This window comes from Epinephelus lanceolatus, chromosome 3 (assembly GCF_041903045.1).
Source record: "Epinephelus lanceolatus isolate andai-2023 chromosome 3, ASM4190304v1, whole genome shotgun sequence".
Classification (NCBI taxonomy): Eukaryota; Metazoa; Chordata; class Actinopteri; order Perciformes; family Serranidae; genus Epinephelus; species Epinephelus lanceolatus.
Genome location: NC_135736.1, coordinates 40,873,632 through 40,887,443, shown reverse-complemented (window position 1 = coordinate 40,887,443; position 13,812 = coordinate 40,873,632). Strand labels below are relative to the sequence as shown.

At 43.4% G+C, this 13,812-nt stretch overlaps 1 long non-coding RNA gene across 1 annotated transcript in view; it reads left to right on the top strand.

The window, feature by feature from the left end:
* The first annotated feature begins 870 nt into the window (after nucleotides 1-870).
* Nucleotides 871-13,812, top strand: part of LOC144462589 (uncharacterized) — a 30,625-nt gene continuing 17,683 nt past the window's right edge. Inside the window, exon 1 of the long non-coding RNA XR_013490844.1 lies at nucleotides 871-955. This is a non-coding gene — a long non-coding RNA (uncharacterized LOC144462589). The remainder of the gene's footprint in view (nucleotides 956-13,812) is intronic.

The following is a 13,812-nucleotide window of genomic DNA, read 5'->3' as shown; positions in this document are numbered from 1 at the left end:
GGGCGAAGCATCTCCAAAGGGCCCAAAATGTAATGGGTTTCACAGGACACAATTTGTTTGATATGAAATGATCCTCGGCAGACACAAAGTGGCCCCCATTAGGGGCCAAGCAGATTAGCGCAGTCCTCTGAGGGTCTGTGGCTCAGTGTCAGTGGTGGAGGACTCTTCTTATCTTTCATTAAGCGCACACAGCAGGGCGGATTCACCAGCCCAGGAGGGGGGGGGGGGCTGAGAGAGAGAGAGAAAGGAAGAGAGGGAGGGAAACAGAGATTGGTGGCGTTTAAAAAATCATTTTCACATATCATAGCCCCATCTCTAATTCAGTGCTAGAAGCGAAAGAGCCGCGGGGAATGCACAGCATCTTTCTCTCCAAATGCCAAAATTGACCAGCAGGCACAGAGGAAATGAGGCTGAACACAAATACACACACTGACACACTCGCACACACGCACACACACTTGCGAATACAGACAGGTTGGATAAATGCACAGGCAGGAAGAGAAGGCATATGCAAGCACCGGCGACAAACACACCCGCACGTGCCAAGTCTTGAATACAGACAAACACAAACCGCAAAAATGAGACCTACTCAGACACTCACAGGGGAATACCGCTCTTCACACACACACATCCACACACCACGGCGATGGCAGCATGCCATGCGGGTTCATGCCTAATCTGTGTTTGTTAATGGTTGGCGTGTGCTAATTACTGTCACCGTGCACCAGGGGCCTTAGCTGGCCAATCACCAACTAGACTAGCCTCTGACCGGCCAATCGCTAGCCGGTCTAGCCTCTGAACCGAAAGGGGCTTCTGGGAGAGAGGGACTTTCCGCTGCGTTGAAATTGGCCTTGGAACACTCGGCTAATGCTGGAACACGGTGTGTGTGTGTGTGTGTGTGTGTGTGTGTAAGAGAAAAGAGGGAGAGAGCCGGGGATTCAAAGAGCGAGACGTGGTGAGTGTGTGTGTGAGTGTGAGAGTGAGAGAGAGATGAAGAGTGCTTCCGTGTGTGTGCACATGTGGCACTACGAGCATGTGTCCGACTACATGTGTGTGAGCAGCAGACGACAGAGTGGAAAGCAAAACAAGGCCTGAATGTGGGCCAAGTCAACCACTCCACAGGCTCAAAGGCAGCAGTAATCCAGTGTTGACATGGTAAAAGCCATGAGCTTAGTGTCAATTAGATAGAAACAATATGCTTACTCTTCTGGAGTAAGTGGATAGTACCTTTTAAGTAGAGCAGGCCAAGCAATACTAGGTCTAAGCTGCAATTAAATGAGGCTGCGAATCTGTCGGCATCTCTCATGTTTTGAATTCTAACACCATATTTTTCTGCTTGTTTGTACCAATTTGAAATTCTGGTAGTGACAGCCACCAACATAGGAGTTTTACCACCATTTTGTGCAGGCTTCATGTTCTACCCTCAGAGGCTGGATGGCCTTATTACATTTCAGTCACTCAGAATGGGTTTCTGGGCCATGACAATCTCAAACCACGCAGGCCACCATCATTCAGCGTTGGTGAAAGAGGAGAGATACAAAGGGTGAAACCATCTTTGACATTCCTGGAATGGCCCTGAAGCCATAAGAGGGAGGTGGTGCATGTGTGTGTATGTACAGTATGTGTGTATGTTGTGTATAAATGGCTGCTTTGCTCCTCTGATAATGCCACGGTACCAGCTGAGGCCAGAGGGTATGAGGGGGAGAGGATCATGTGACTGGTTGATGCGTTACGCCATCTTAAACGATAGTGAGAGTCCATTTACAGCAGTCGCCTACTGATGTTGCCCCGCAGGAGAATGAGGCACAAAGACACCTGCATGTAAACAAGGCATGCATTTAGGGGCACGACATACATACATAAAGACAATGATACATTTTCTGTGATTTACATTTTATTTATGGAGCAATTTTCAACATATTCAAAGATGCTTTATAAAACAAGCTAAAAAGATTCCAGTAAACTGAACAAAGTAGCACAGGACATTAAAGCATACATCAAAAGCAGTTTTAAAAGCTAGGTTTTCAGTAATTTCAGAAACAGTTTGGTAAAGTATGTCACTGATATATTGCAGGGTACCCGCGGATCCTTGAAAAGTCTTAAAAAGTCTTAAATTCATGTATCTAAAAGTAAGGCCTGAAAATGTCTTAAATTCATTAGAAATGTCTCAAATTGGTCTTAAATTCATTACTCAAAGGTGTTAAAATTGTTGCGGAAGGAATAATTAATCTGACTTTATTTCTTTTCTTTTTTTTATTCTCGCGGCACTTTCTGTGCCGTCCAATAATGGCACGCGCTGGTGGTAGCACATAGACAATGAATGGGTTTGTCGGCGGAGGTCTGCACTTTGCGCGCTCTGTGTGAAAAGGGCTTAACGGCGTGCGCTGGCCACCTGGCACTCAATATGCTGCTGTAGTGGTTTGTTTTCCAGACATGTGAGTATCTTTGAGCAGTGAAAGTTATTATTTATGACTTTTTACTTGTCGGCAGTGATTTGTTTTCCACAGAGCTCTACGTGCGAGCATTTTACTCGCATTTGCGAATAAAAATAGTTTTGTGCCAGCAAAATAAATCATTCAGCACGCAGTGTGAGTACAGATTTCAACCAGCAGCAGAAACGAAAGGCAAATCATGCAGGTTGTGGGTTGAACGGGGGTCACAGACAGGAATACGGTGGTCAAATAGCCTACAGCGGCTCTGCGGCGCAAAATAACGGCTTACTGGCGGCGACAGAGAAGTCCGACTCCAGGTCCAGTAGCCTAATTTCCTCTTTTGTTGGCGTCATGACTGCCGTTCACATTTCTCTCTGTGGCAGGTAACGGTCCACAAACCTCACCGCACTTTAGGGACTGTTCTTTACTTATGGAGGGACTGTTCTTTACTTGTCAGGGGAGGAGGGTGGCTGGTTGATTTTTATTTTATTTATTTATTTATTTTATTTTGATCCCCCCTATGTTAATCACTGATTGATGCTGTTTTTGAAGTATGAATAAGTCAATAAGTAATTTATTCCATTGAAATATCATTGATGTATTATAGAAAAGTGATTTATCTTTTTATAAATGACAAAAGGCACATCTGCCTCATTTTTGCTGTGGTATCCTGATACTACTCAGAACCGTGATACTTTCACTGGTATCGTACTGTGGGTCCCAATTTTGGTACCATGACAACACTAGATGTCACAACCATTCCATTCGGAGTTGCGCAGTGAAGCGGCTCTGGTGCCGCTTAAAAAAGTGTTCCCCCACTTCTAATTTTACAAATTAAGCACTGGTTATAGTACAGCGGGATCCCCCAACCATCGCTTATATTTATAGTTTTTTCGGTCTTAAATTCCATTCAAGGTGGCATTAAAAAGGTCTTAAAAAGTCTTAAATTTAACTTACTGAAACCTGCAGATACACTGTATTGGGGAGAGAGTTCCAGAAAGAGGGGGCTTGATACATGGAAAGAGGGGCTTGATACGCGGAAACCTCCAGGGCTGAAAAATAAAGGCAATGCAGAAGTGCCACAAATTGCAGTTCCTTAAATGACCACTTGAGGCTCGCTCCAAAAGTGATAAAATCCTTATAGACCCCCATGTTAAAATGTCAAACTATACAGCAGAAAAACAAGTTTACAACCTGGCACAAAAAAACGTTTTTGGCCTCTATAGATAATTTCCTTGTTCACAACAACTGCAAAAGGGGTGAATTTTTAAATAACTAACCTATTTAAATTTTATCAAGGCTTAAAGTTACGCAAAATTAAGTGCTGCTTTGAGTGACAGGCTGTCAACTTGGCGGCCAAATCCACCCTTCGCTCCTCCACATCTTCACCCTCTCATCCAAATATGGTCAGTCCTAGCTCCAACAATCCAAGAAGGCAATATCTAAAATGCCAAACTCAAGGCTTCAAACGGGCGCCTGCAAGCCCATGGGTGACATCACGGTGGCTAAATCCATTATTTAAAACAGTCTGGTTCTGAATGGTGCAGACAGGAGGTTAGCATCAGAGAACCAGAGACTGTGGGAGGGAGTGTATCGGTGGTTAAAGCTGGTGAGGGAGGACAGAGCCTGGTTATTGAGGGTTTTGTGAGTCACGAGAAAGACCTTGACTTGAATCTGCTGCTGTGTTAGAGCTCAATGTGCCCATACTGGCTCATTTTAGTTCATAGATTTTTAAAAGTACAAATACTTTTTTAGCCATGATAGAGGCATGGCTCTATGGATCGTGATGTCGGTGTGTTTTTCATTCCACCACTTTGGTCCAGACTTAAAAATCTACACAATTACAGGATAGATTGGCATGAAATTTTGTACATACATTTGTGTTCCCCAGGGGATGAACCCCATTAACTTTGGTTATCCTCTCATTTTTCCTCTAGTGCCAACAGCAGGTCAAACTTTTCATTTATTCTGTGAAATATCTCAACATCTAATACATGGTTTGGCAGAAATTCCCCGGGCAATGTGGCCTATACTCTTGACTTCTTCTGACTTTCTTCATGACACTGACATATTTGCTTATTAGTGAAATGTTTTGACAAACATAGGATGGATTTCCACCCTGCCACCATGGCACATCTGGCATATCTATGGTGAATCATGAGGACTTTGGTGATCCTCTGAATGATGGTTAATCCTCCATCCCTAGATTTCTAGCGAATGACTCAATAACTATTAGATTTCCTCCATGAAATTTGGTTAAAATTCTTGTTTCCCACAGAACAAGATGTAGCACAACCATCAGGATTTGTCCAGTTTTGACTTTTCCCACCAGCATCAACTGTTAATTGTATTTTTCTATTAAATAAATAAATTACAATGAATTGGTTATTGTGCAAAAGGTAGCCAAATGCTGACATGCAGAATTAAGATGAATATGGTAAACACTTCACCTGCTTAACATAGTCAAGCATTTTCAGCATGCTGATGTCAGCATTACCCTCAAAGTAGCACTAAAAGAATACTTCACCTGCAAAATGACCATTTGTATATCAATTATTTGCTGCGTGGTACCTTAAATTCATCAAGAAAACATTGTATTTCTTGCATGTTTTTCCTCCACACTTTATAACACTTCTGCCTACAAACAGCGTAGAAAGTACATCTTATTGGATTCTTCATTCACCGTGGAGGCATTCAAGAGAAATTGTTTTCTTCATGAATTCAAGGCGCTACGTGGTGAGTAATTGATATACAAATGGTCATTTTGCAGGTGAGGTTTTCCTTTAAGTGCAGCCTCACAGAGCCACTCACATGGCTGTAACCTCTCAGCCTTGTTAAACAAAGCATTTTGGTTTTCTAAGCCAAAACATGCACAAAATTACATATACAGACAGACCATTTCTTTTTGTCTCCAAACCAAATCATGATGTGTGGTCGAATGTGACACAACCAGGTGCCCCCTAGTTTCTAAAAACAACAAAACAAAAGAATGTACATGCACAAACATTATTCCTTCAGTGAGGCAGTGCTACAACCCCTATCTATCTGTCTTTCCATACACACCTCCCTCTGTCCACCCATCTAATTTTTACCTATTTTCTGTGAGCTGCACTCTCGTCTCCATGAATACCCAAGCTTGGCACGTCTCTGAGTCAACGTATTGTTTGCTTAAATTGAAAGGTCGGTAGGGGGAAGCCAACTAATGTGGCAAACCACTTCAAAACCACTTTTCATCTTTTCCCTTCTTTCTTTTTTATCAGCCTCTCCATCATTTTCATTCGCCATGCAGCCTGAGAAGGCCCTTTCATCTGAGAGGGAGAAGGAGAGCGAAAGGGAGAGACGGTTGAGGAAAAAAAAAGAAACAGAGATAGAGAGATGGTGATGGCGTCGGGATGATTATATGTGAGCAGGTCTTAATGACTTCTCTCCTTCCGACTCCTCTCTGCTTATTATCCGACCAAACAGCCTGCCGCCATCTATGGTGGCTATACCGCTGAAAATCTTCTTTACAAAGAGAAGAGGAGAGTTGCACTTTGCCGAACAATAGACGAAGGCTTGCCGTGCTTGCCTTGAGAGCACAACTGCAGCTCTTATGAGTAACCTTGTGAGGGTGATTTTTAAGCATGGAAGATGATATGTTCCAGTCTAAGTGAGACTGTAGTTATCTGCAATCCAAAATGTGGAGCCAATTTTCTTCCAAATAAGCACAGGACGACTGCTGCACATGCACATGAGGTCCAGATCACAAAGGCCCTTTCAATACAGCTCTGCATTCATTTGTCCACCATTTTAAGGCTAATATCTTAGGAAAAAATACTCGTAGGCACACCGTGTTTCAAGCAGTCATTTTTCAAGGCCTGACTTTTAAAACAAGGTCAATTGTTCCCTGTATTCTCTTGAAAACTTGAGAAGCCAAAGTTCACTGCCAGTTCCTTTTCTCCTTTCTATTCTGAAATTACAGGGGCTTTCAGCGAGGTCACTGCACTGTCATATGAATAATAGATTTTAATTGATTTAACCTGGTCCTGAAGTGGGCTAAAACGCAAGCCCTGTCACTTTCAGAGGGCAGCAAGAGGGGAGCATGGTCCAGCACACATCTTTAAAAGCCCCTTGACGTGAGTCCGGGATGAAATATTTACGCTGTAGTGAGGACTGACCTCCCGCTGCAAAAACCACGCCGTGATCTCCAATTGATTTCTGACAAGACAATTGGGGCGAGACAAAATGCGGCCGAGCACTGTCCGGCTAAACCTGCAAATCCCAGCACACTGACAGCACGCTGCACTGAAGTGACCTTGTGGAAATCACAGTGGTCATCCACCTTTAACTGTTAATCATTCTGGGCTGAAATTAAACAGCTGCTTCAGAGCTCTCAATGGTTTCAAGTGTTTCATGAGGATGAAGCTATTCGGTGCAAGCTATTTAGTAAAATGATCAGTCAAGAGGACATTTAAAAGCTGCTTTAAGCATCCAGCCTATATGAGCAGATAACTTGCTTGGAAAAAAACGTGATCTCCCTACCTAACATATTTTGCTGCCTGGGCAGAAGCCCTAGGCATTACTAAAAGGACACAGGGGGCAACCTTTTGCACTATATCTTGATGCGGGGGCAGCAGTAAGAAGAGACAGTGGTTAGGTTTAGGCAACAAAACTACCTGGAGATACAAGATGTTGCTAAAAAACACCTAGTTCTGAGTGACACAAGCATGGCCAGAAAGGCAATGATGTGTTGTTACAAAACACCCAGCCATAAGTGGCACAAACTCAGCCAGAGAGGCAGTGGTTGATTGCTACACAACACCTAGCTTTGGGTGACACAAGTGCTGACGGAAAGGCTGCAGTGCGTTGCTACAAAACATCTAGCTTTGAGTGCCACAAATGCGGCTGGAAAGGTAGTGTTGTGTCGCTACAAAACACCCAGCTTTGAGTGCCACAAATGCAACCCAACAGGCAGCACCATGTCGCTACAAAATACTTAGCTTTGAGTGGTATAAACGTGGCCAGAAAGGTGGCGATGTACCATTACAAAACACATGGAAAGGCTGCAGTGTTTCAATTCTAAACACCCGACTTTGGGTGGCAGAAATGCGGCCAGAAAGGCAGCAGTGTGTTGCTACGAAACACGTGGCTTTGAGTGAAGCAAACATAGCCAGAAATGCAGCAATGTCCGTTACAAAACTCCTGCAAAGGCAGCAATGTTTAGCTTCAAAACACCCGCCTTTAAGTGGCACAAACGTGGCTGGAAAGGCAGCAGTGTGTCACCTCAAAATATCTAGCTTAGAGTGCCACAAATGCGGCTAGAAAGGTAGTGTTGTGTGGCTACAAAACACCCAGCTTTGAGAGACACATACATGGATGGAAAGGCTGCAGTGTGTTGCTACAAAACATCTACAGTGGTGGAAAAAAGTTTTCGGACACCCCATGCATTTGTGAAATATTGCATTAAGAATCACTCTTAGGTCTTCAAGTGCAATTTCTTTTAGTACAGTCACAGCCAAAATACTAAATAAATCCTAAAAAAGCCATTAAAACTTAAAATTGATTGGTTCCATAAAAATACATAAGAAATTTTGAGTATTGGGTCATTTTGGTACCAGTGATGAAGGTCGTTCTTTTTATTAAAAGACACAATTTTTGTTGCCAAGCTTCGTGTCTACATAAAGCCAGCACATTTGAAAGTTCTTCAGACACAAAAATGGCTAAAACAAGGAACCTAATGCAGGAAACACGCCTGAAGATAAAGAATCTCAGCCAGGAAGGGTACAGCTGCCGCCAGATAGCCAGGAAGTGCAGATGCAGTCCTTCAGCAGTTGGATACACTCTGCAGAAATACAGACGAACCAACAGCTTGGAAGACAAACCAAGATCTGGGCGTCCAAGGGTTTCTTCAGCAAGAAATGACCGCATCCTGATCCGCATGTGCAGGCAAAACTGCCGAATGACATCACAGGAGCTTCAGCAGCAGTGGTCAAACCAAACTGGTGTCCAGTGTTCCACCCGCACTGTACGTGGCCGACTTTTAGATCATGGCTTAAGGTCCTACAAGGCTATCAAGAAGCCCCTGATCAATGAGAGACAGAGGTTAGCCCAGTGTCATTGGGCCCAGGCACACAAGAACTGGACAGCCAGGAATTGGAAGAAGATTTTGTGGTCAGATGAGTCCAGTTTCCAGCTTTATCTTTCTCCTACTAATGTGAGGGTACGCAGAAGGCCAGGCGAAGCATTATCTCCAGCATGTACAGTACCTACTGTCAAGCATGGTGGAGGCAGTATCATGGTTTAGGGATGCATGAGTGCTGCTGGTGTTGGTCATCTCACTGTCTGTGATGGCACATTGAACTCTACCAAGTATTGTACCATTCTCGAAACCCACATGCTCCCTTCTGTGCGTGCACTGTTCCGTCGAGGTAAAAACTGGATGTTTCAACAAGATAATGCCCCTTGCCACACATCCAAGGCCAGTAGAACTTGGCTGCAGGAGCACAGTATCCAGGTCTTAGAGTGGCCAGCTCAATCCCCGGACATGAGCCCCATTGAAAATCTGTGGTGGATTATCAAAAGGTCTGTTTCAAAGCATAAACCAAAGAATTTAGAAGAATTAAAAGCAGTAATTCAAGAAGAATGGGACAAGATTACCCCTTAACAATGTGAAAGGCTCGTGGGGAACATGCCAGCCAGGATTAGAGCTCTACTACGTGCCAATGACAGGACTACTAAATATTAATTTGATGATGTGATGGTTTATTTATTTTTTGTTCAGTTTTGAACACATTCTCTGTTATTTGTTGACTTTGATACCGACAATGTTGAGAACTGACATATTGAAACTGTCAAGAATTTAGTTTTGTTAGTTTTTCTTGTAAACAATAAACAAAAAAATATAATTTGTATTTGTTTGTATATGTCTAATGCAGCCACACCTTTTGAAACACAAAAAAGATTTTTCCACAAATATTTCACGATAATATTTGAGATTGTGTAAAATTTTAAGGGTGTCCGAAAACTTTTTTCCACCACTGTAGCTTTGAGTGCCACAAACGTGGCCGAATAGGCAATGGTGGATTGCTACAAAACACCTGGCTTTGAGTGACACAGATGCAACCGGACAGGTAGTGCCATGTCGCTACAAAACACATGGCTTTGAGTGACACAAATGTGGCCAGAAAGGTGGCGATGTACCATTACAAAACACATGGAAAGGCAGCGGTGCTTCAATTTTAAACACCCGACTTTTAAACACACGTCCAGAAACGCAGCAGTGTGTTGCTACAAAACATGCAACTTTGCCAGAACCGTAGCCAGATAAGTAGCAATGTACTGAAAACAAAACTACAAAACTACAAAACTCCTTCAAAGGCAGTGGTGTTTCGCTTCAAAACAGCCGCCTTTAAGTTGCACAAACATGGCCGGAAAGGCAGCCGTATGTCACTACAAAACATCTGGCTTTGCATGGCACAAATGCAGTCAGAAAGGCAGTGGTGTGTTACTGCAAAACACCACCAACGTTGCTGTTTGTTGGTCTCAAATACTGCTCTCCTCATTTAAAGTCAGGTGTTTGTTGGACCCGTTCACCTCCCCCCCAACACAGACTGCCTCAATTGCTCCAATAGCGTCAAGTAATGATGCAGATAGGTTTACACTGGAGTTGGTGGAAAGCCCGGTGCATCTCATACAGACGTTAAACGGTGCCCCCAGAGTCATTATAGTGATGCCAGGGGCACTGCCCTTGCAGCATAGGCTGAAAACGATCCTTGAATATTAGACTTTCCAAGAATGAATGCCGAGAAAGGTTAATTATCAATATCTTTGCATGTTGGCAAAGCTACAAAACAATATTTGTTACTCGTTATCACTCAGTAAACATTGACCTTATTGATTTGTTGTACATATTCTGCACCAATAGATGGAAAGTACAAATTCAATATTTTGCTCTATCAAAGTCTGTTGCTAGCCGATCCAACAGGCAGTGTTGAAATTATGTAGATTTATTCACAACATTAGCATGATAAATTGGGAACAAAATGAAGCAGCTACACTTGAATTATTAAGATTATGAAAAATTATAATGAATGCTTTGCTCTTGATGTGACTTGTTTTCCTGATAAACAAAGGCCTCTAATTACCACAGAAACATCTGGGGACTTTGGTAACCTTCATTAATCTAACCCAATCCCACCATTCATCTCCCTGCAGAGTTTCACATTAGAAAGGATAAGTGCACCAGTGACACTGCATATAAATGCGTACCAGTTATCAGACACATTCTCTCCGGTTACTTTCTGGCATCGTCCCACACCTCAGGGATATTGCCCAATAAATGCCTTCTGCTGGTGCCACATCCTCCGATCTCATTGTCTCTTAGTGTTAATTGCGAGATAGTAAACACTGATTACAAGTCAATTAGCGGCTGCTTCAAACACGCTGCTGCAGTTTCACGTTCCAAAAACAGGTGATGTAAGGATTTCTGCAGACAAAGTTGGACATCTTTACTGATTTCTCTGCGTATTCCCGAAGGTGAGTGCACTTTGAGTTCATCTCAGACATGATAATAAAAGTCACTTTCAAACAGGCCTTACACCACATATATTCAATGTCTTTTTTTCCCCGCTTCAAAATCCATCCGGTTCTTCCAAAACTATGGATTCTGCGGCTCAGATCCAGCACATCAATCTATCGTATTTTGCAGATGGTCTCTGTGTCTCTTTGTGTTCTTAAGGGTCACAAAGAGTGTTTGTGCTGGTGTGTGTACGTGTGTGTTGGCTATGTGTGTGCGTTCCTCTCTCCTCTCACATTTAGTACGAGCCAGGGGTAGTGGTGTGTGGATAACCCCTACGACCGAGGGCCCCAGGCTGACAGAAAACCTGGCTGCGACAAAGAGAAGAGAGCTTGGATATGAGACTGGATCAGACCGGGAGTGATGGAGGGCCGTGAGCATGTGTGTGTGTGTGTGTGTGTAAAGGAGGTGATGTAGGATTTAGGATAGGTGGTGGAAAGGGGAAGGGTAGGGGTTGCTGTCAGAGTTCTTTTAAAGTTTCAGCGATCATTTGTTTAGTCGGTGTGTGTTGTGCGCTATTGTGCGTTCCGTTTGTATGAATGTAGTTTATGTGTATCTCCATGTGTGTGTGTATGCACTTGTGTGTGTGCTGCACCCTCTCTGACCTGCGGGATGAGTAGGGGGAGGACTCCTGCTGATTAATGGGGCTGTCGGCTCTCCCATGGTGGCACGTTTCCAAACTAAATTTGGCCACTGCTGGCGAGCGGGGTCAGGTGCAGGCAATGGAGACATTAGGGAGGGCCTGCCTCACAGCAGCATCTCCTGAACACTGCTGGACCTCAGCACCAGGAAAACCTGGATCAGGCTAAGACAGGTCATCTCACTGAATTGTTAAAATATAGTTTATAATAACGGGCTGTCATTTTGTCAGACTTTTTCCACCTACCATAATACAAAATAAAGTCCAAGAAACGTTCAGAAGACATGTTATAGCTTCTACAGTGACGTCCAGAGTGAAGCTTGGTCAGTAGTCATTAACGGAATAGTTCAATGTGTTGAGAAATACACTTATTTGCTTTCTTGTTGAGAGTTGGATGAGAAGATGGAGGTCACTGTTACATCTGTATGCTGAATATGAACTACTGTTAGCATATGGTTAGCTTAGCTTATCATAAAGACTGGTAAAAACAGCAAGCCTGGCTTTGTCCAAAGGTAATAAAATCTGTCCACAAGCACCTTTAAAGCTAATCAGTCAGAAAAAAGTGAAATGTAAAAACGTTGTGGTTATATGAGTTATTTGCTGGAACGATCTCTTGGCCTCGTGCAGTGACTGCGAACATCAAAGAATCTATTAAATTAATGAGCTTTAGAGGTGTTTGTAGGCAGATTTTCGAACCTCTAGACAAACCCTGGCTTTTAGCTAGCCTTTTCCCTCTGTTTCCAGGCTTTATGCTAAGCTAACCTGCTGCTGGGTCTAGCCTAATATTTAGAGTCGTACTGATTGAACACTCAGCTAGAAAACCAGTAAGTGCATTTCCCAAAATGTTGAATTAATCCTTTAAAGGAAAAGCTCTTCAAGGAAGTTAAAGTCCAATTAAGCAGCTGGTTTGGCTATTATCAGGCTAGTAAAAGGCCATTATCAGTGGTTATTATATATGGGTCATATATATGGGTTAGAAGGGGCCTGCCACACCTACTATAAGGTTCAGAAGGCCATTATCAGGCCATAAAAAGGCTGTTTGCGTTTATTGTTTGGGGGCAACCTGTCATGGCCATAATAATAATAATGACGGGAGCAAAGAAGAAAGTCAGGTAATGTAGTAAAAATAGTCCACAACTGGTGGAAAGGAGCATTGGTGAATGGTCAAACAAACACAGGACTTTCACCCTGGAGAGCAGAGTTTGTGTTCCATGTGAAACTGAAAGTCAACATTAGAGGGATAGTGCACCCAAAAATGAAAATTCAGCCATTATCACCCATATGCCGAGGGAGGCTCTGGTGAAGTTTTAGACACTTGCGGCGATTCGAGGGGGGAGTGGGTAGCAGCACAACTGCACACCTAATGGCCGACAGCGCCCCAGATTCAAACGTCCAAGAACACATAATTGAAACCACAAAATATCTCCATGCTGCTCGTCCGTAATGATCCAAGTGTCCTGAAGCCCCGACATAAAAAGTTGTTTGGAAAAACGTCATGTGAACTTTGTTTTTAGCCTCATTGTAGCCTGTAGCTCTAACTGCCTCTCTGTACACTGTGCTGACATGTGTGCACTTGCGCGAGACCGTGAGACATGGGCACCACCTTCATGTGTGTTCACGTGCTTTCACTGGTGTCACACGTGAGCACGGTCCACAGAAAGACAGTGAGGACTCTAAAACTTCACCTGAGCCTCCCTCGGCATGAGGGTGAGTAGATAATGGCTGGATTTTCATTTTTGGGTGCACTATCCCTTTAACCAGAGATAGTGTCTTTATTGATGTATCATTATATCTTTTTTTTCTAAATCTAACCATGTAGTTTTTGCACCTAGCATAAAGAAACTCAAAGTGGAATCTTACACTGCGACTATTTCACTATGCAAACAGCCATTTGATGGGCTGAAAACGCCTTTTGAATCTAATAGTAGGTGTGGCAGGCCCCCTCTAACCCACATCAGCTAAAAACCATAGATAATGACCACTGAATGGGCTGATAACACAAAGATCCAAACAGGTCATCTGAGTCGAGATAGCCCTTTTCAAGATTTCATTAAGCTTTCTGAGTGTACAGGTCTGAGGTAGCACTTTGTTATGACCATGTCGTTCCCTCCTGACCTCAAAGCTTCGTCATGGCAGGGGGTTTTGTGAGCCTCAGTGACCCTCGGGGCGCTGTTGCTGGTAGCCTC